Source organism: Hypanus sabinus, chromosome 31 (assembly GCF_030144855.1).
Source record: "Hypanus sabinus isolate sHypSab1 chromosome 31, sHypSab1.hap1, whole genome shotgun sequence".
Lineage (NCBI taxonomy): Eukaryota > Metazoa > Chordata > Chondrichthyes > Myliobatiformes > Dasyatidae > Hypanus > Hypanus sabinus.
This window is the reverse complement of record NC_082736.1, coordinates 29672394-29695769: the sequence shown is the minus strand read 5'-3', so window position 1 is coordinate 29695769 and position 23376 is coordinate 29672394. Positions and strand designations below refer to the sequence as shown.

At 44.9% G+C, this 23376-nt stretch overlaps 1 protein-coding gene and 1 pseudogene across 1 annotated transcript in view; one reads left to right on the top strand and one right to left on the bottom strand.

Annotated features, from left to right (window-relative positions):
* The window catches only part of LOC132383707 (ADP-ribose glycohydrolase MACROD1-like), a 1398038-nt gene that overhangs the window by 599948 nt on the left and 774714 nt on the right, over positions 1–23376 (top strand). The gene's annotated exons all lie outside the window — the stretch shown is intronic.
* LOC132383621 (peptidyl-prolyl cis-trans isomerase-like) lies at positions 2504–3045 on the bottom strand (annotated as a pseudogene).

The following is a 23376-nucleotide window of genomic DNA, read 5'->3' as shown; positions in this document are numbered from 1 at the left end:
TCACTTAACCTCTTCAGCGCGTCGGATGATTGCATTTCTTACGCTACTGGCTAAAAGATCAATTTTGCTGAATTGGAAAGAGATGAATCCTCCCACCACATTTCATTGGCTCTCTCAAACTACGTTATGTTTAATCTTAGAAAAAATCAGAAGTGTTATATATGATCCATCCATTAAATTTGAAAAGACTTGGAGGCCTTTTATTCAACACTTCCATATGGTATGATTTGACCCCTTTCCAAAACTATTCTCTTGTGTTAATATATGCAGGGAGGTTCGGAGTTGATGACACTGATGATCCTTTCTTTTTTTTTTGATGTTATAAACAGCCCATGTTCTTTTCCATTCAATGATCCTTTCCTGAGGCCTCCCGTCCCATGATCCTTTCCCTTCTCCAGCTCTGTATCACTTTCACCAATCACCTTTCCGGCTCTCAGCTTCACCCCACCCCCTCCGGTCTTCTCCTATCATTTTGCATTTTCCCCCCTCTCCACTACTTTCAAATCTCTTACTATCTTTCCTGTCAGTTAGCCCTGACGAAGGGTCTCGGCCCGAAACATCGACAGTGCTTCTCCCTATAGACGCTGCCTGGCCTGCTGTGTTCCACCAGCATTTTGTGTGTGTTGCTTGAATTTCCAGCGTCTGCAGATTTCCTCATGTTTGCTTTTGAAAAGTTCTTTTCTTAGGTTTCTTTGGGTTAATATTGTTTATATTAGTTTATTTTGGGGGGGGCATATTTTCTTTTTTTTCTTTTCTTAATCCTTTTTTACTATTCTACATTTGTACTCAAACATTTTTGGGAGGTTAGTTACCCTTGTATTAACTGAATATATAATTATATATGTTATCCATTAACAATGTAATCCCAATAATTGTGTAGCAACATTATGTTATGTCCACTATCTTGATATTAATAAAAAGATTGGATAAGAAAGAAAAATGACAGCCCATAACCCAGCTCGTTGGTGTCTCAGACGGGCTCTCTCTCTCTCCATCACCTGAAACATCGTCAGGTCCTTTCCTCCCAGAAAGGCGACTCGTCGGAGTTCCTCCAGCAAGTTGTTTGTTGGACCAATAATTCCACAGCCAGCTCTCTTGTCCTCCTTGACAGTCAATAATGGGCGTTTGGTACTAAACTAATTAATCTGTGAATGGGCTACTGATTGAACGGTCACTGAAGGAGTCTAGTTAATGCCGAGCCAATGCAGGAATACAATTAGCAATCAGATTGGATAATTAAGCCGTGCAGGGAATGAAGCTAATTATTTATGATATTCAAATTCCTTTCATAAAAATTTTATCCAGAAATAATCAGCCTCTAACTATTGGCTGCCTGCACGGCCCCTGTAAGCATTCTTCGTGCGCGCAGCGTGGCTCGTGCACTCTTTCTGTCGCCGCCACCCGGAACTGCGAATCTGCCGGGGTCGTCTACTGCGTCCGGCGTTTACAGTTGCTGTTCTACAGATTTGCTAAGTTTGCCCGCAGAGGAAGGATCTCAGGGTTGTGCACGGTGACACGTAGGTACCCTGATGATTAATATTACCCTGCTCCCAATTACGGCCCCCCTCCCCATCGGTGAGACCCGTCGTAAATTGGGGGACCTCTTCGCCGAGCACCTCCGCTCCATCCGCCAGAAGCGGGGCTTCCTGATAGCCAAGCCTCTAAATTCCGGTTCCCACTCCCGTTCCGACGTGTCGGTCCACGGCCCCCTCTCGTGCCAAGATGTGGCCACCCTCAGGGTGGAGGAACAACACCTTATGTTCCATCTGGGTAGCCTCCAACCTGATGGCATGAACATCGATTTCTCCTTCCGATTTTTCCTCTCTCCTTTTATCCCCTACTCTGGCCTTTTACCTCCTCTCTTCTGCCTATCATCTCCTCCTGGGTTTCCTCCTCTTTCCCTTTCCCCCATGGTCCACTCTCCTCCCCCTATAAGATTCCTTCCCCTCCAGCCCTTCACCCTTCTCACCCACCTGGCTTCACCAATCACCTTCCAACTAGCCTCCTTCCTCTCCGCCCACCTTTTAATTCTGACATTTTCCCCCTTCCTTTCCAGTCCTGAAACATAGACTGTTTATTCCTGACCTGCTGAGTTCCTCCAGCATTTTGTGTATGTTGCTTTAGATTTCCAGCATCTGTAGACATCCCAGGGTTTAGAAGGTACTGGAGTTACCAGCAGGCTTACGAACAGTTATTACCCCTCAACCATCAGCCTCTTGAACCAAAGGGGGTAACTTCACTCACCCCAATACTAAACTCTTTCCACAATCCATGGGCACTTTTTTTTTTGGTGAGCAAATGTACATTTTATTTGAATGAAGTGTTTTAGTACAAGGCTAAAATAAGCAAATAATTCCACTATACCTCATGAAAAAGTTAAAAGCTAAGCACTGCCACAGATCACTGAAAATTGATGGTTCAGGCTCCAACCTGGGTAAAAGCCTCAGGCAGCTTGGAAACGTACGATCACACAAATCAACTTGTGATTTGGATTTTGCCACCTTCATAGCAACGTAACAATGGAAGAAAGACTGAGCAGCCACTGTAGGAATGTTCTCATCGCATAGTTCCACAGAACGGTAATACTCGTCTTTCTACTCTGCCATCCCTTTGATTACGTTTGTTGTACGACATCCATGCCTTCTGCCACACGGCCAAACACAACATGCTTTCCATCCAACCAACTAGTTGGGGCAGTACAGATAAAAAGTTGTGTTCCATTTGTATTGGGCCCAGTATTTGCCATTCACAGTGTCTCTGGTCCTTCATGTTTTTGAGTATGAAGTTCTCATCAGGAAATTTGTTACCATAGATGGATTTGCCCCCTGTGCCATTGCCTTTTGTGAAATCTCCACCTTGGCACGTAAAGCCAGGAATTATTTGGTGAAAAATGGATCCCTTAAACCCGTCACCCTCTGGCTTGGTAGAAAGCACACGGAAGTTCTCTGCAGTTTTTGGAACAAAATCGCTCCTTTGCTCGAATACAATGTGCCCCCCAGGCTGCTTATCAAAACCAATGTCGCAGAAGACGCGAGGGTTGCCCATTCTCTTTTTTTCCCCTCTCTCACCACTTTGTGCTAACCTCAACCGAGCAGGCTGATAGGAGTGCTAATTCCCAAATCTATGGGCACTTTCAAGGACTCTTCATCATGCTCTCAATATTTATTATTTATTTCTTCTTCTATATATGATCTGCAGATTGGTTGTAGTTTTTCATTGATTTAGTTGTGTTTCTTTGTATCCACTGCAAGAAAATGGATCTCAAGGTTGTATATGAAGATGTGCGTGATAATAAAATTTACTTTGGAGTTTTGAACTTTATGATTCAGTTTGCCTGAGATTTAAAACTGAATTTAAAACTATTGTGTACAGTTCTGGTCACCGAATTATAGGAAAGATGTCAACAAAATAGAGAGAGTACAGAGGAGATTTATTAAAATGTTACCTGGGTTTCAGCACCTAAGTTACAGGGAAAGGTTGAACAAGTTAGGTCTTTACTCTTTGGAACGTAGAAGGTTGAGGGGGTACTTGATAGAGGTATTTAAAATTATGAGGGGGATAGATAGAGTTGACGTGGATAGGCTTTTTCCATTGAGAGCAGGGGAGATTCAAACAAGAGGACATGAGTTGAGAGTTAGGGGGCAAAAGTTTAGGGGTAACACGAGGGGGAACTTCTTTACTCAGAGAGTGGTAGCTGTGTGGAATGAACTTCCAGTAGAAGTGGTAGAGGCAGGTTTGATTTTGTCAATTAAAAAAAATTGGATAGGGATATGGACAGGAAAGGAATGGAGGGTTGTGGGCTGAGTGCAGGTCTGTGGGACTAGATGAGAGTAAGCGTTTGGCACAGTCTAGAAGGGCTGAGATGGCCTGTTTCTGTGCTGTAATTGTTATATGGTTATATGAAGGTAGCCAGTGATTTATGGCCGCAGGAATTTAGCGCAACCTGTGAGTCACCAGCGCCTCAAGCTCATCTGAAAGTTAATCCTGAATGTTGGTATTTATGAAATGTAATTTAATTTTCTGGTTTTCCTTGCCGTGCGATTTCTGCGCATTCCACCTGTATTAGTTGCAAGCTTGTCAAATGCCTTCCTTGTCATCGTTCAAAGATGCGGATATGACTTATTATGGCATTACTTCATAGTTTGCACGGGAGACTTTGATCCCCACTTGTCTTGTCAGCAGCTTCTGGCAGGAGGAAATTTTTTTGTGCATCACCGGATAGTTTGTGGGACTGAAATTACGAAGAAATGTGAAAAAGCAGCGATAAATAGTTTGCCGAATAACTTGAAGTGCTACAATATTAATGGATCTTGGACGCCAAGAATATATTTCATATTCAGAATCCGAACCAGAATCAGGTTTAATATCACTGGATTATGTCATGAAATTTATTGTCTGTGCTGCAGCAGTACATTGCAATACATAATAAAATCTGCAAATTACAGTAAATATGTTTAATATAGTTACATTAAATAAGTAGTGCAAAAAAGTAGTGAGATGGTGTTCATGGGTTCAATGTCCATTCAGAAATCAGACGGCAGAGGGGAAGAAGCTGTTCCTGAATCGCTGAGTGTGTGTCTTCAGGCTCCTGTACCCCCTCCCTGATGGCAGAGGGGAAGAAGCTGTTTCTGAATCGCTGAGTGTGTGTCTTCAGGCTCCTGTACCCCCTCCCTGATGGCAGAGGGGAAGAAGCTGTTCCTGAATCGTTGAGTGTGTGTCTTCAGGCTTCTGTACCCCCTCCCTGATGGCAGAGGGGAAGAAGCTGTTCCTGAATCGTTGAGTGTGTGTCTTCAGGCTCCTGTACCTCCTCCCTGATGGCAGGGGGGAAGAAGCTGTTCCTGAATCGTTGAGTGTGTGTCTTCAGGCTCCTGTACCTCCTCCCTGATGGCAGAAGGGAAGAAGCTGTTCCTGAATAGTTGAGTGTGTGTCTTCAGGCTCCTGTACCCCCTCCCTGATGGCAGAGGGGAAGAAGCTGTTCCTGAATCATTGAGTGTGTGTCTTCAGGCTCCTGTACCTCCTCCCTGATGGTGGCAATGAGAAGAGGGCATGTCCTGGGTGATGGGGGTCCTTAATGATGGATGCCGCCTTTTTGAGGCATCGCTCCTTGAAGATGTCCTGGATACGACGGAGGCTGGTGCCCATGGTGGAGTTGACTGAGTTTACGACTCTCTGCAGCTTGTTTCGATCCCTCCCCACCGGTGATGCAGCCAGTTCGAATACTCTCCACAGTACATCTGTGGAATTTTCCGAGTTATCTTTGGTGGTCTTCTCAAGCTCCGAATGCTGTGGCAGGGTTGATGTGTTAGGCCCAGGATAGATCCTCAGAGATGTTGACACCCAGGAACCCTCTCCATTCCTGACCTCTCGGTTCTTTGGTCCAGATACTTAGATAGACTCCAAAGTCTGCTGAGCAAAGGCCAACAACTAAACAGGGGTTGGTTTAGATCGGACGAAACAGTAGACGCAGTTAAGAATACAGTTATCAACAGCAGATGACAGTCAGTCATGAAGAATCCTGAATGGTTTGCATCAAGTCAACTCGGGACACTGAAGACATTGCTGGGTTCTTTCATCCATTGAGGATCAACTTTCAGTTGAACCTGAGGCATTGATGACTCAAACGCTCCACTAAAATTTGCTGGTATCTGAAAATATCCTTACCTGTATTTACTTGCCTCCAATCAATTTAATTAAGAATATTTTCAGATTTGGGAGAACTTGCCTCTTGGTAACTCATGTCTATTAATAACACGAGGGATCGGAATAGGGAAGATTTCAGGCTTGCGTCAGCATTGGCAGTAGAGCAGGGCTTGCTGCTTTGCATCAGGAGGTTTGATATTTGGATGGGAAATCACAAGCAGCAGCAGCCAGCACAGGCCAGTTGCCTCCTTCGACTCAACTCCAGTTTAATTGTCATTCAACCATACATGAATACCCATGAATACGGCCAAACATGACAGTGTTACTCCGGGACCAAGGCGCAAAACGCAATCCCAACAGCCCCACACAGCACAAAGCACACTTAGCGCGTACAAGACAGCAAGCACACTAAGATACAGCCACTCAAAAAATATATATAACCATATAACAATTACAGCACGGAAACAGGCCATCTCGGCCCTTCTAGTCCGTGCCAAACGCTTACTCTCACCTAGTCCCACCGACCTGCATTCAGCCCATAACCCTCCATTCCTTTCCTGTCCATATACCTATCCAATTTTACTTTAAATGACAATACCGAACCTGCTTCTACCACTTCTACTGGAAGCTCGTTCCACACAGCTACCACTCTCTGAGTAAAGAAGTTCCCCCTCGTGTTACCCCTAAACTTTTGCCCCCTAACTCTCAACTCATGTCCTCTTGTTTGAATCTCCCCTACTCTCAATGGAAAAAGCCTATCCACGTCAATGCTATCTATCCCCCTCAAAATTTTAAATACCTCTATCAAGTCCCCCCTCCAAAGAATAAAGACCTAACTTGTTCAACCTTTCTCTGTAACTTAGGTGCTGAAACCCAGGTAATGTTCTAGTAAATCTCTTCTGTACTCTCTCTATTTTGTTGACATCTTTCCTATAATACAGTGACCAGAATTGTACACAATACTGCAAATTTGGCTTCACCAATGTACAATTTTAACATTACATCCCAACTCCTATACTCAATGCTCCTATACTCCGATACCCAAAAGCTTTCTTCACCACCCTATCCACATGAGATTCCACCTTCAGGGAACTATGCACCATTATTCCTAGATCACTCTGTTCTACTGCATTCCTTAATGCCCTACCATTTACCATGTATGTCCTATTTTGATTAGTCCTACCAAAATGTAGCACCTCACACTTATCAGCATTAAACTCCATCTGCCATCTTTCAGCCCACTCTTCTAACTGGCCTAAATCTCTCTGTAAGCTTTGAAAACCTACTTCATTATCCACAACACTAGCTATCTTAGTATCATCTGCATGCTTACTAATCCAATTTACCACCCCATCATCCAAGTGGATATAGTCCAGACCCGAGCCAGAAGGGCTGCAGAAATCAGAATCAGGTTTATTATCACCAGCAAGTGTCATGAAGTTTGTTAATTTAGCAGCAGCAGTTCAATGCAATACATAGTATTGGAGAAAAATAAATAAAATAAACAAGTAAATCTATTACAGCATAAGCACATTGAATAATTAAAAATCATGCAAAACAGAAGTAATATATATTTAAAAAGTGAGGTAGTGTTCATGCGTTCAATGCCCATTTAGGAATCAGATGGCAGAGGGGAAGAAGATGTTCCTGAATTGTTGAGTGTGTGTCTTCAGGCTCCTGTACCTCCTTCCTGATGGCAGAGGGGAAGAAGCTGTTCCTGAATCATTGAGTGTGTGTCTTCAGGCTCCTGTACCTCCCCCCTGATGGCAGAGGGGAAGAAGCAGTTCCTGAATCGCTGAGTGTGTGTCTTCAGGCTCCTGTACCTCCTCCCTGATGGCAGAGGGGAAGAAGCTGTTCCTGAGTCGCTGAGTGTGTGTCTTCAGGCTCCTGTACCTCCTTCCTGATGGTAACAGTGAGAAAAGGGCATGCCCTGGGTGTTGGGTTTCTTTAATAATGGACGCTGCCTTTCTGAGGCACCACTACTTGAAGATGCCCTGGGTACTTTGTAGGCCAGTACCCAAGATGGAGCTGACTAAATTCACAACCCTCTGCAGCTTCTTTCGGTCCTGTGCAGTAGCCCCCACCACCCCCAATACCAGACAGTGATGCAGCCTGTCAGAATGCTCTCCGTGGTACATCTATGGAGGTTTTTGAGTGTCTTTGTCGACATACCAAATCTTTTCAAACTCCTAATGAAGTATAGCTGCTGTCTTGCCTTCTTTAAGCTGCATTGATATGTTGTGACCAGGTTAGGTCCTTGGTGTTCTGCAGTGTTGTTAAGAAGGCGTATGGTGTGATGGCTTTTATCATTGGTGGGATTGAGTTCAAGGCCCGGGAGGTAATGTTACAGCTATATAAGACCTTAGTCAGACCCCTACTTGGAGTACCGTGCTCAGTTCCGGTCGCCTCACTACAGGAAGGTTGTGGATACTATAGAGAGAGTGCAGAGGAGATGTACAGGGATGTTGCCTGGATTGGGGAGCATGCCTTATGAGATTAGGTTGAGTGAACTTGGCCTTTTCCCCTTGGAGCAACGGAGGATGAGAGGTGACCTGATAGAGGTGTATAAGATGATGAGAGGCATCAATTATGTGGATAGTCAGAGGCTTTTTCCCAGAGCTGAAATGGCTATCACGAGGGGGTACAGTTTTAAGTTGCTTGGAAGAGGGTACAAGGGGGATGCCAGGGGTAAGTTTTTCACAGAGAGTGATGGATGCATGGAATGCACTGCCAGCAGATATGATAGGGTCTTTTAAGAGACTCTTAGAGCTTAGAAAATTAGTGGGCTGAAGGGTGTATAATGTGCTGTAGATTTCCTTGTTCTATGTCAATCACAGTACAGCTTGTCTTCTGCCAATCAAACACTGGGGGCAGCACCGCCTCCAGCATGAATGCCGTGCCACACCGCCCCCTGGTGGAGCGCACTGGCTGCAACGCCTCTCTCTCGGCGGCTGCACCACGGCTTGAGGCCTGGTCCTCCCCATGACCGAGCTCCCCCTGCCGTCCACCCCGCCCTCCACCAATAAATCCGTGACCCAAACTTGCGGCATTCCACATTAACAAGGTCTAAAAGGATCTTGCGACCACAAGAACAGTGACCAAGACGGTCCCTCGCCATAAGCTGCATGCCTCCTTTGACGCAGGCGGCTGCACGATGCGCAGCTCTTTCATTTTCTCGGCAAACCAGCGCCTCGCTGATGGGGTAGACCTGCAGTACCTAATGTTGAGCGGGATCTTGCAATCGTAAAAAACACGCCTAAAAAGGACAACAGCACCTTTTGTTGACCCCGCAGAAGCCGCGGCGATCGAATGTGCTGCTATCTTCCAGAACCTTCTGTAAGACTACTGCTGACCTGGCCCTATCCCTGCTTCACTTAGAATCCAAAGATATCTTGTTCTCAACTTTTGACTGCTCAATGACTTTGCATTCACAACCTGGAGCTCTTAATTCTTCAGATTGGTCACTGAAGAAGTCTTTCCACATCTCCAGCTGACTAAAACGAACCACATTTTCCCACATTATAACATCTGCAACTTTATTGATTCATGTAGTCTGTCTTTTGATCCACTAGAACAGGGGTTCCCAACCTAGGGGTCCACGGACCACTTGCTTAATGGTTTTGGTCCACGGCATAGAAAGGACTGGGAACCCCCGACTAGAACCTTTTCACTTTCATAGCTTGCTATCTTTCCATCACTGTCAAATTTTTCTTGTTCATCACTGTCAGTGCCCAGTATTGATTCATTCAGCAGTCTAACCTGAGCAGTTCGCTTGTCTGAAAATGATACCTTTATCCCAGCTTTCTGTTGGTTAACTAAAAACTTATTTGTCCTGATATATACTGAACTGAATGAAACTGAACAGTTCCTGGACTGTTTCAAAGACTCTGTGGTTTGATGTTTTATATTCAGTGTTTGTGTGATTTTTTTTGCCGGTTCGGTGTTTGATGTTTACTTTGAACGAGTTCCAGAGTGTTTAGTGTTTTGTGGCTATCTGTGGGAAGGTGAATCTCAGGGTTGTACACTGCATACATAATGTAACACCCTGGGAAAGGTCTCGCTGCTAACGTAATGGTCTTCCTGTAGATGCGGTGTCTGGGTTATGGTTAGAGATAACGGGTGTGTTTTCCATGCTGTGTGCCCGACACCGGTGTGTGAGCTGGGTCTTTGGTTTGGCGGCAGATGAAGGGAGAAGGTGCCAGCGAGAAGAGGTCGTAGGACTCGTCCCGGCGCGGGGCCGTGACCTGACAAAGATCGAAAGAGGATCAACGAGGGGGAAACTGTAAGCTCCAACTTGTGCACATTGGACTGTTCCGTTAAATTGGGCCCTTTTTTTTTATTTTATTTCTTTACTAACCCTTTAGCCAAATTAAGAATTAGAAAGCTAAATCGTTTAATTGTATGCGGTGTACTGTCTGTTAATTCATGGTACTTCTTTGTAACAGTAAATGAATCATATAGCAGCCACACAAACGGGATTTTTGGGGGGGGGGCTTGCAACTCAATCTCACAAGTTTGGTGGGGCCAGAGATTGTCTTCCCTAGACTTATGCAGTCAATGGAACCATATTTTGACAATAAATGTACTTTGAACTCAGTGGCCACCTTATTAAGTAACTCCTGTACCTAATAGACAATGAGCATGTCCATAGTATTCTGCGGCTGTAGCCCGTCACCTTCAAGGTTTGACGTGCTGAGCGTTCAGAGATGCCCTTTTGCACAGCACTGCTGTAACACACGGTTATTTGAGAAACTCTCAGCTTCCTGTCCAGTCTGGTCATTCTCCTCTGACCACTCTCATTAACAAGCTGTTTTTGCCCACAGAACTGCCATTCACTGGATTTTTTTGTTTTTCTTTGTTGTATGACATGGGTGATCATGGTCTATCCTATGACCATGATTGTTCTTGGCAAGTTTTTCTACAAAAGTGGTTTGCCATTGTCTTCTTCTGGGCAGTGTCTTTACAAGATAAATAGTAGGACACTGAGGAGTGCAGTAGAACAGAGGGATCTAGGAATACAGATACAAAATTCCCTAAAAGTGGCGTCACAGGTTGATAGGGTAGTAAAGTGAGCTTTTGGTACATTGGCCTTTATAAATCAAAGTATTGAGTATAAGAGTTGGAATGTTATGGTGAGGCTGAATTTGGAGTATTGTGTGCAGTTTTGGTCACCGAATTACAGGAAGGATATTAATAAGGTTGAAAGAGTGCAGAGAAGGTTTACAGGGATGTTGCTGGAACTTGAGAAACTGAGTTAAAGAGAAAGGTTGAATAGGTTAGGACTTTATTCCCTGGAGCGTAGAAGAATGAGGGGAGGCTTGATAGAGGTGTATAAAATTATGATGGATATAGTTAGAGTGAATGCAAGCAGGCTTTTTCCACTGAGGCTAGGGGAGAAAAAAAACAGAGGACATGGGTTAAGGGTGAATGGGGAAAAGTTTAAAGGGAACATGGGGGGGGGCTTCTTTACGCAGAGAATGGTGGGAGTGTGGAATAAGCTGCCAGATGAAGTGGTAAATGTGGGCTCACTTTTAACATTTAAGAAAAACTTGGACAGGTACATGGATGAGAGGGGTTTGGAGGGATATGGCCCAGGTGCAGGTCAGTGGGACTAGACAGAAAAATGGTTCGGCACAGCCAAGAAGGGCCAAAAGGCCTGTTTCTGTGCTGTAATGTTCTATGGTTCTAATATGGGTGACCCCAGCCATTATCAATTCTCTTCAGCGATTGTCTTCCTGGCGTCAGTGGTCACATAACCAGGACTCGTGATATGCACCGGCTGCTCATACGATCATCTACCACCTTCTCCTATGGCTTCACATTGCCCTGATCAGGAGGGCTAAGCAGGTGCTGCACATGTATTTTGGTAGAGATGTAGCTCCACCCTGCCATCCTTCTCTGCAAAAACTCGAGAGTCTATTATGTGTGAAAACCCCACATCAACAGTTTCTGAGATACTCAAACCACCCCCTCTGCACGGTGAAAGTCACTGAGATCACATTTCTTCCCCATTCTGATGTTTCATCTGAATGACAACTGGACCTCTTGACCATGTCTGCATGCTTTTATGCACTGAGTTGCTGTCACATGATTGGCTGATTAGATATTTGCATTAACAAGCAGGTGTACAGATCGGTGTTTGGCCACTGTCTGTATTTGTCCAACTACACATGCTTAATTTTGTAACTTTTAGGCAGTCCCTCAGATTGCAAGATGGCTTTACTCCACGATTTCTCTAGTTTCTACTGAAAGATGGGTTGTTAGGTACGCCAGCTCTCCCAGCTGCTGGATGCTTCTCCTTCGGTTTCAGCTGAGACGAGGACAGAGAAAAAAAAGGAGGCTCTGAGAACATCGGCAAAACATTTTTCCCTGCCCTCTTGGGCAGAGTTCTGCTGCTGTGTCAGTGTTCAGAATAGGACATGTGGGATTTAGAAGTTTAGTATGTGGCTTGCCCACTGGAGCTGGGTGAGGACAATCCGAACCTCAGTACTCTGTCCATGGTCCTGAAAGAGGTCACTGACTTGAGCTTTTGTGTCTCACCAGTGTATTTGGGGGGGGGGGGGGAAGGCTAGAAATACTGAGCATCTGTGGAGAGAGAGGGTAAGACAATGGTTCATGATCTTTCTTCAGAATCTTTTATTAACCTGAAACTTTAGCCCTGATTCCATCTCCACAGAAGCTGCCAAACTAGTCAAATATTTACAAGTTCCCGTGTCATGTCATTGAGGAGAATTTGTTTGTGGTAATTCTTTGAGATGATTTATGTATTGAGATTCAGCACAGAACAGGCCCTTCGAGCCACTAACCCCCCGATTTAACCCTTCAGGAGAAAACTGGAACACCCGGAGGAAGCCCACGCGGTCACGGGGAGAACATACGAACTCCTCCCGGGCAGCGGTGGGAATTGAACCCAGGTCGCCTACACTGTAAACCGTGGTGCTAACCACTACGCTACCGTGCCGACCCAACTGTCCATGTCTCTGAAGTGCTGAAGAGAGCAATGAATACCATTCCTTGGTGCCAGGTTAGGGATCGAGGCCTATGAAGACTTTTTCTCGGTTTGTCTAAGGTTGTGGTGTTGCATTGGAGACGGTGATGAGTCCCACTATCGGTGTTTGTCCTCGCCAGCTTGTAGGACCTGGGATATAGAATGAAGTCCATGTTTTCCAAGGCCCCTTTGTAGAAGTTGTGGGGCAGGCTTGTGAGATGGGGGTAGGCCTGCAGGTGAGTTTCATCTTCGCCCTGAGTAGTGCAAAGCCTGTCCTCTGGCACATTCTAGCAAAGGGGTCAGCCGTCGCCTCTGAATGAGCGCACAATCAAGCATTATATGCTGACTTAAATTGATGTCCGCAGTTCTGCAGAGGAGGTGAAGGAGGATACTCTACACTCTCCTGTTCAGCCTGCAAATCAGACCTACTACAACAGGGCAAACAAGAGAAAGCCTGCGGATAGAGGAAATCCAGGCAACGCATGCAAAATGTTGGCGGAACTCATCAGGCCAGGAAGCATCTATGGAAAAGAGTGAAGGGTCGACATTTTGGGCCGAGACCCTGCTTCAGGACTTGATGAAGGGTCCGACTGAAGGGTCTTGGCCCAAAAGCGTCAACCGTTTACTGGCCTGCTGAAATCCTCCAGGATTTTGTGTGTGTTACGTCAACAGCATTGCAGCCAATGTTCAGAATAAATTCATTATCAAAGTACATTAACATTACCACAATGGCACAAAGCTACGATAGCTTAGGGCATCCTGGAGTTTGGAGTTAAGTTCTGGAGCCATCTGTAAAGATTTCTACATTCTCCCTGTGACCGTGTGGGTTTCCTCTGGATGCTCCGGTTCCCCCCCCACATTCCAAAGATCTACCGGTTAATTGGTCATTGTAAATTGTCCCATGATTAGGCTAGGGTTAAATCAGGGGATTGCTGGACAGTGGGCCTCAAAGGGCCAGAAGGGCCTATTCTGCACTGTATCTCAAAAGAAAAGCTACAACCCACCACTTTCTGTAGGCTTTTCTGTTCCTGGGCAAGGCCCGGGATCTCAGGGCTCTGGAGGCAGGTGGATCGAAGGTTGGTGTGATGGCAGGAGATCCACGTGTCGTTGGAGGAGTCGGAATATTTAGGGCTGTGTGCCCAGAGACCCTAGATCTTTGGGCACAGAGCTCGAAAGAAAAGCGACGCAATGGACTTTTAACATCATAAACCAGCGAGTTGTTTGTTAAGTCTCCCCTCCCGCTGTGAAATGGGGACACCTCTTTCTTCCTTATTAGGGAGAGAGAGAGAGAGCCTGTGGTATGTCGAATACTGGGTGAACGGGTAGTCCTTGTGATACCACAAGCCTGTGTCTTTACCGATGCTTTGTTCATGCTTGAGTGCTCGGTTGCGGGTGCCGATGCTTTTTTTTTGCCGGGGGGAGGGGGTTTGTTGCCTGCTGCCGCTTATGCGCCAGAGGGAAGGAAGCTGGGGGAGGGGGACTTTGTGGTTCTCACATTTAACTGTCGTTCATTCTTTGGGGCACTCCTCTGTTTTTGTGGGTGGTTGTGAAGAAAAAGCATTTTGGGATGTATATTGTATACATTTCTCTGACATTAAATGTAGCTTTGAAAGCTTTGAAAGATGAGGGATTGCATCGGGGCAAAGTAACAGCTTTGCTTTCCCTTATTCTGCGTTGGTAATGAGTCTGAGGTAAACCCGCTGATTATGATCAGGATTTGTATGTCATCGTCTCGTGAACAAATGGTATCAAATATCTGAGCACAGCTGGATTTGACAGAGCCAGGGTTTTTCTTCTGAGTTGAAGTCATAGTTGGCGCTGCCTCCCAGGTTTGCATTAGATACAAGTCAGGAGGATCCTTGCTGTGAATTTTCCTGTGACAGGCAGATGACTGAGAGACTTCGCTGTAGCTAAAGCCATCAGTCTTGTCTTCTTCCTTGAAGATGGACACATCTATGGTGTCCCTGAGATTCCTTTGCACCTCTGCTCAGAATTTCTCTCCCACTTTAAAACAGCCAGGATTTTCTCCGCTCCAAACGCCTTGCTGCTTCTCCATTGCTGAATGGATTCTTTCTTGCATCGTAGATGTGGGATTGTGTGCGGCAGGATAGAATTGTGTCTAAAACTGATGAGAGCGAAAAATACTGCTTCCTGCAGCTACAGTATTAACCGTTCCCCTGCGCTTTTTAAGATTTCTATGGTTCTTAACCTTTCAAGTGGCCAACTATAAGATTTTTCTTTGAAAATCCCTGAACATTATATACATTTGATCCTCTTCTACTCTGCAATTATATGCTCAGAAAAATTAGATTTTAAATACCATGTTCCTTTAATAGACCCTGTTGATTCTGCTTAATTATCTGTCTCAAAGTCCCTTGTTGCGGCTTCCTTAATAATGCATTTCAATATTTTCTTGACAGCTGACGGCAGTTAGCTCATCTGCAGCTTCTTCTATCGTGCTCTCTGTTCTTGAAAAGCTTCCTGACATTTGTTACCTTCAAATCCACTGGACCGCTTCCAGAGCCACTTTGTGCTTTCTACCGTGAAGACTGATTTAAAAATATTTTGTTTAACGTCGGGGCCATCGCCTAACTCCCTGTGCAATTTCGCCAGCCTCCACCTCGGAGGGGCCTCCTCCCTCACCTCCACTCGGGGCCCCGAACCGGGCCCGTCCGGGTAAGGCAACGCTTCGCCTGCTGGAGTCGTCTGTGGTGTCTGGTGCCCCCGATGGTGAGACCCGACGTAAATTGGGGTACCGCTCCATCGAGCGATTTCCCGCCATCCGCCACAAGTGGGACTTCCCGGCGGACAAGCATTTTAATTCCGATTCCCATTCCCGTGCTGATGTGTTGATCTATGGCCTTGTCTTGTGCCAATATTTGGCCACCCTCAGGATGAAAGAGCAGCTCTTTATATTCCGGCTGTGTAGCCTCCAACTCGATGGCATGAATATTGATTTCTCCTTTCAGTTAAAAAAATCCCCCCCCCCCCATGTCTTTCTCTGTTCCCCACTCTGACCTTTTACTTCTTCTCACCTGCCTATCACCTCCCCCTGGGTCCCCTCCCATTCTCCTATGGTCCACTCTCATCTCCGATTAGATTCCTTCCACTCCGGCCCTTGACCTTTCCCACCCACCTGGCTTCACCTATCAACTTCCAGCCAGCCTTCTTCCCCTCCCCCCACCTTTTTATTCCGGCATCTTCCTCCTTCCTTTTCAGTCCTGAAGAAGGATCTTGGCCTGAAACGTCAACTATCTATTCATTTCCATGGATCCTGCCTGGCCTGCTGTGTTCCTCCAGCATTTTGCTTGTGTTTCTAAGGAACCCCTGTTTGCTCTTGCTTGTCATGTTGTTCTTTGTATCCCAGTAAAATATATTTCAATTTTTGTTTTTATGATTTACTATAACACAGAAGGAGTGCTTGGAGTGACTGAATTTTCTCTCTTCCCTCTCGCAAGGAAGGTGGGGGAATTCTTGATGAAAGGAGTAAGTCATTTATGGACCTTTTATCCTGGCACAGTGGCAAAATGGTTAGCACAATGCTTTACAATACCTGCGACCTGGGTTCGATTCCCACCACTGCCTGTAATGAGTTTGTACGGTCTCCTTGTGACCGTGTGGGTTTCTTCCAGCTCCTCCCACTGAGCCAGCGCGAGGGCTCTGCAAACTTTCTCCAATCATTGCAGCCTCCGCTTGTGAACCAGCAACACTCTCTAGTGGCTGGAAGAGTGCTTGTATGTTTCCTCCCACAATCCAAAGACCTACCGGTTGGTAGGTTGGTTAGTTGTTGTAAATTGTCCTATGATTGGGCTAGGATTAAATCAAGTGGTTGCCGGGCGGTGTGGCTCAAAGAGCGGGTGGACTTGCTCTGCATTATATCTCAATTGATCAGTAAATCAATAAATAAATAAACAAACAAATAGTGGCTTATTTTAACTTTCATGACTGTTCCTCAAAAACCCTTACTGGCCTTCAGTCCAAACCTTTCTTGCTTTGTGCTTTTGCTGACATTATGCTCATAATCTATTTTCTGGCAGTGTTATTATCTTTTGTTGGTTTCTAGCATTTTTCTGCAATCTTCCACAAATCTTAGGGACCTTGACAACTTTGTATGGCCTTTCTTTCAATGTGCTACACGTCTACAGTTCCCTTCATTGGCCACTGTTTTTTAAAGATCAAGTCTGCTCCCCATTTCATCATGGCTGATCCATTTTCCCTCTCAGCCCCAATCTCCTGCCTTCTCCCCGTATCCCTTCATTCCCTGACCAATCAAGGATCTATCAACCCTGTTTTAAATATACATAAAGACTTGGACTCCACAGCCACCTATGGCAACGAATTCCACAGATTCACCATTGACTGGATAAAGAAATTCCTCCTTGTCCCCATTCTAAAAGGATGCCCCTTTATTCTGCTGTGTCCTCTGGTCTTAAACTCTGCCACTATAGGAAACATCCTCTCCACATCCACTCTATTGAGGCCTTTCATCATTCGGCAGGTTTCAATGAGGTCACCCCTCATTCATTTGAATTTCAGTGAGGAAGACCGTAAAATATAGGAGCAGAAGTAGGCCATTCAGCCCATCGAGTCTGCTCCATCATTCAATCATGGGCTGATCCAATTCTTCCAGTCATCCCCACTCCCCTGCCTTCTCCCCAGACCCTTTGATACCCATCTATCTTTACCTTAAATACACCCAATGACTTGGCCTCCACAGCCACTCGTGCAACAAATTCCACAGATTTACTAAATCTGACTAAAGTAATTTCTCTTCATCTCTGTTTTAAATGGATGTCCTTCAATCCTGAAGTCGTGCCCTCTTGCCCTAGACTCCTCTACCATGGGAAATAACTTTACCATGTCGAACCTGTTCAGGCCTTTTAACATTTGGAATGTTTCTATGAGTTCTATGAGTTCCCCCTCATTCTCCTGAACTCCAGGGAATACAGCCCAAGAGCTGCCAGACGTTCCTCATACAGTAACCCTTTCATTCCTGGAATCATTCTTGTGACTCTTCTCTGAACCCTCTCCGACGTCAGTATATCCTTTCTAAAATATGGATCCCAAAACTGCACACAACACTCCAAGTGTGGCCTCACGAGTGCCTCCAGCTCATTCCTAGAGGCCCAGAGCCATAAACGCTCCTCATATGACAAGCATTCAATCCCGGAATCATTCTCCTAAACCTCCTTTGAACCTTTCCCAACGTCAGCGCATCCTTTCTTAGATATGGGGCCCAAAACTGCCCACAATACTCCGTCTTTATTTCTGCAGGTATTTTTCTTGGGACTATGAAATATGTCCTGCATACCTCTCACCCTTGGTGGCTTTGGAACTGTTTTCTCTAACAGCTATCATATCATGTCTGTTTACTTCTGTTGCATCATTGATACATCTCTCTATCTGACTGCACACAGCATTCAAAGCAGAAGTCTCTGGTTATTTAATTATCGGGATACAGCACAGAGTAGAGTAGAGGAGCCTGAGGTCCATGAAGATTTATCATCCTACAACCATTAAGGTCCCTACGTGGACCGACGTGGATAACTTCACTCACTTCAACACTGAATCTCAGGACAGTGTATAATGACATCTATGTCTTCTTCTGTGTCACAGGCCATTGACGACCTTCCATCTCCATCATCCAAAATCAATGGCATGCTTGGAGTCAATGCTTCTGCAATCCATTGTACCCACTGAACAGGGGATCGGCCTACACAGCCTCGCCAGAGCCTCGTTGGCCATCCTTACCCGTTTCCACCTCAAGTCAAGTCTAGTTTATTGTTATTTGGGCCATAAACTGCTGGTACAGTACACAGTAAAAATGAACAATGTTCCTCCAGGACCCTGGTGCGACATAAAACAACATAAAACTACACTAGACTACGTGAGACAGCACAAGGCTACACTAGACTACGTAAAACAACATAAAAACTGCACTAGACTACAGACCTGCACAGGGCTACATAAAGTCCACAAAACAGTGCAGGGCAGTGCAATAATTAATAAACAAGACAATAGGCACAGTAGAGGACAAATTACAATATCATAATAAATGATGTAGATGTCAGTTTAGTCTCTGGGTATTGAGGAGTCTGATGGTTTGGGGGAAGAAACTGTTGCACAGTCTGGTCATGAGAGCCCGAATGCTTCGGTGTCTATTGCCAGATGGCAGGAGGGGTAAGACGTACATTTATCACTTTGATAATAAACTTGCTTTGAACCGCGCAAGGAAGTCGGGAAGGGCGCGGACTCATCAACGTCACGTGCCGGACACCCATAACTGATCCGCTTGCAGTTACACCCTCCGGTCCTGAAACGAGCCGAGGAGTCTGGGAGAAATCACCCAGTGGTTCCCTGCTGAGTTGCCTGGTCCAGAGTTCAGGGGCCAGGTCGTCATTTCTGGGCTAAGGCTCCTCAAGCTTCCATAACAGTAGATGTGTCTGATGTGGATTATCATGTTCTTCACCAAAATCCATAATGCAGCACCTGGCCTATCACAATTTCATTAATTTTAATTATACATTAACAAGCCAATTAATTATTAATATAATTTACTCTGGTTAATTATCCAATTTTAAACTACCAGACTTTGCAGTAGATTTATAACTACGATATTAACCAATTGTATAACCGCCTTGTCGGTCTTGATTTTCACGCTCCACTGCCAGTTTCGAACTTTTGCTGTCGGAATGCTTCCTCGAGTTTCATAAACTCAAATCTGATTGTTTTCTTAAAAGTTATGCTGTTGTTCTGGTTCCCCTCCCTTCAACTGACTCCACCCCACCCTTGCCAAATTCATATGCTTGCATGTCTCTGTTTTTACACCAGTGTAGGGGGCCCCACCTGGGGTCCAGAAACCCCTTTCTTAATGGCATAAAAAAAGGTTAGGAACCCCTGCACTAAGGTAAAATCTGACATCTATTTTATCCATGCTGTAAGTAAGACTACAGTGGATTATAACTGTAACCTCAGCTGACAGTTACCAAGGAACTAGTTACTAGTACTAGTTGGGCACCCTTGAGTCATACCAAAGTACATCTCAGAAACCGTCGGAACCATTGACTCCCATCGACCTGCACTGGGACCATAGCCCTCCCTGCCCCTATCATCCATGTACCCATCCAACTTCTCTTCAACCTTGAAATCGAGCTCCCACACCCCACTTGCACTGGCAGCTCGTTCCACACCCTCACCGCCCTCTGAGTGATTAAGTTTCACCTTTCACCCTTAACCCATGACCTCTGGTCCCACCCAACCTCAGTGGAACAAGCCTGCTTGCATTTACCCTATCTGTACCCCTCATCATTTTGTAAACCTCTATCAAATCTCCCCTCAATCTTCAACATTCCAAGAAATAAAGTCATAACTTCTTCAGTCTTTACACACAACTCCAGCAACATCCTTGTCAATTTTCTCTGTATTTTTTCAGCCTTACTTACATCTTTCCTGTAGGTCGGTGGCCAAAGCTGCACACAAATTAGGCCTCACCAACGTCTTGTACAACTTCAACATAACATCCCATCTCCTGTACTCAATACATTGATTTCTGAAGCCCAACCTGCCAAAAGCTTTCTTTCTGACCTTATCTACCTGTGGAGTTACCAGGGAACTAGTTACTAGTACTAGTTGAGCACCTTCTTAACTGAGATACCAACACAAGCAGGCTGCTTGTCTACCACAGACAATGACAGTGAAGGAAGCAAAGTTAAGTTTAAAGTCACCAAAAATTCTAAATGTAATTTAAGGCCATGTTTGGAGTATTGTGTACAGTTCTGGTCACCGAATTATAGGAAAGATATCAACAAAATAGAGAGAGTACAGAGGAGATTTACTAGAATGTTACCCGGGTTTCAGCACCTAAGTTACAGAGAAAGGTTGAACAAGTTAGGTCTTTATTCTTTGGAGCATAGAAGGTTGAGGGGGGACTTGATAAAGGTATTTAAAATTATGAGGGGGTTAGATAGAGTTGACGTGGATAGGATTTTTCCATTGAGAGTTGGGGAGATTCAAACAAGAGGACGTGAGTTGAGAGTTAAGGGGCAAAAGTTTAGGGGTAACATGAGGGGGAATTTCTTTACTCAGAGAGTGGTAGCTGTGTGGAACAAGCTTCTAATAGAAGTGGTAGAGGCAGGTTCGATATTGTCATTTAAAGTAAAATTTGATAGGTATATGGACAGGAAAGGAGGGTTATGGGCTGAGTGCGGGTCGGTGGGACTAGGTGAGAGTAAGCGTTCGGCACGGACTAGAAGGGCCGAGATGGCCTGTTTCCGTGCTGTAATTGTTATATGGTTAAAACATACATTTGTTAGTACTGCACCTAATAAATGGCAACTGAATATACAAACATGGTCTTATAATGCTGTAGCTGATCCACTTCAAGGTTCAGAGATGCTCTTCTGCACCCCACTGTTGTAATGTGTGGTTACTCGAGTTAATGTCGCCTTCCTGTCAGCTTGAATCAGTCTGGCCGTTCTCCTCTGACCTCTCTCATTAACAAGGGATTTTTTCTTTGCTTCTCGCACCATTCTCTTTGAACTTTAGAGACGGTTGTGCATGAACATCCCAGGAGATCAGCAGTTTCTGAGATACTCAAACCTCCCCATCTGGCACCAACAGTCATTCCACGATCAAAGTCACTTCGATCACATCTCTTCCCCATTCTGATGTTTGAACATCAGCTGAACCTCTTGACCATGCCTGCATGCTTTTATGCATGGAGTTGCTGCCACATGGTTGGCTGATTTAGATATTTGCATTAACGAGCGGGTGTACAGGTACCTAATAAAGTGGCCACTGGGTGTATATAAATTTGCGGATGAGCTGGCTCCTTTCATCCTGATTAACAATTCCCTTTCTCGATCAAAGTCTAACCTCTGAACCCTGTGGAAAATACACTTAGTGAAATGCACACACGTTTTAGTTAACATGAGATTTGTTGTCCCTACCTCAGCTGACAGTAATTAACAGGTAACTAGTTCTAGTTGACTGTAATTAACTAAGAAACTGCCACTGGCAGGGCTTTTTCTTACCAAAATGTCCCTGGACCTTGTTGCATATAAAATGGCTGTCACTTTTTTTTAAACAACAGTAATTACAGTTCAAAAGTTCAGTGAAACACTTTGGGGTGCCTTGAAATGGTGCGATAAAGCCCATGGTGAGAGAGAGCACGTGAGCAGTTTTATTTGCAAGTTTTCCCTACGATAAAGCATAAATGAAGTGAGCAATGATAAAAATGAAGTAATTTTTTTATTATCGAAGTATATATATGTCACCATATACAACCCTGAAATCCTTTTTCCTGTGGGCATACTCAGGAAAGTTCAATGTTCCAAGTAAATTTTATCACCTGAGAACATATATGTCGCCACAAACAACCCTGAGACTTTCTTTCCTGCGGGCATACTTAGCAAACCTATAGAACAGTCACTGTAAACAGGATCAATGAACAACAAACCGTGTAAATGCAAGTATAAATAAACAACGAGAACATGGTTCCTTAAAATGAGATCATTGTTTGTGGGAACGTCGCAATAGATGAGTGTAGTTAAGAGCATGGATGAGTGTATGAGTGTAGGATAGTGTTTTTTTTCTCCCGTATGAAAGTTTCTTATAGTCCTCCCTTTCTTCATAAATTGATAAGAGGAGAATTATACATTCTATATCAAATTTTTATTTTGTAGATTAACACTATGTGTGATTCTGATATTGTTTATTTTACCTTCTGTCCGTACTGTTATTGACATATCCACCAGCGATATTCTCATCTTGTTTGTATACAAATTTTTAAAAAATCAGTAAGAAGATTGAAAAAAGAAAAGAAAATAAGAACGAGTGTAGTTATCCCCTTTTGTTCAAGAGCCTGATGGCTGAGGGGTGATAACTGTTCTTGAACCTGGTGGTGCGAGTCCTGAAGCTGCGAGGAGAGAGCACGGCCTGGGTGGTGAGACTCCTGTACCTTCTTCCCGATGGCAGCAGCGAGAAGAGAGCACGGCCTGGGTGGTGACCAACATCCATTACCCAGCATGCGATGATGAGGCAGCTTTCTCTGGAGGTTTCAAAGTAGCTTTTGCTACATTGGCTGGTTGGGATCGATTTTATGACCGAATTCTTCTGACTATATCAAGGGTTCCCACCCCGGAGTCCGCGGACCCCTTGCTTAATGGTTAGATCCATGGCATAGAAAAGACTGGGAGCCCCTGGACTAAACAGGCATCTCTGATCTTCCACTGCATTGCCATTTGGTATGCTGACTTGTGATTCAAATTCGCTTGGTTTACGTGTCAGAGTGAATCACAGACTGGTAGCAATCATGAAAGAATTTACAGTTGAAGGTCCTGTGTCAATCCTCCATCTGGGCTAAGTCAACTGGTTGCAGCCAAGGCTGGCAAAATACATGGAGTGGCCACTTTTTTTCGGTGCCTGATAAAGTGGCCACTGAGTGTACTTTCGTGACCTTCTACTGCTGTAGCCCGTCCACTTCAAGGTTCAGTGCATGGTGCATTCGAATGTGGTCTTCTGCCCACCACAGTAGTAATACGTGGCTGCCACCTCATGAGAATAGGTTGAGTGAACTCGGCTTTTTCTCCTTGGAGCGACGGAGGCTGAGAGGTGACCTGATAGAAGTGTAGAAGATGATGAGAGTCATTGATCGGGTGGATGGTCAGAGGCTTTTCCCCAGGGCTGAAATGGCTAACACGAGGGGGCATAGTTTTAAGGTGCTTGGAAGTAGGTACAGAGGAGATGTC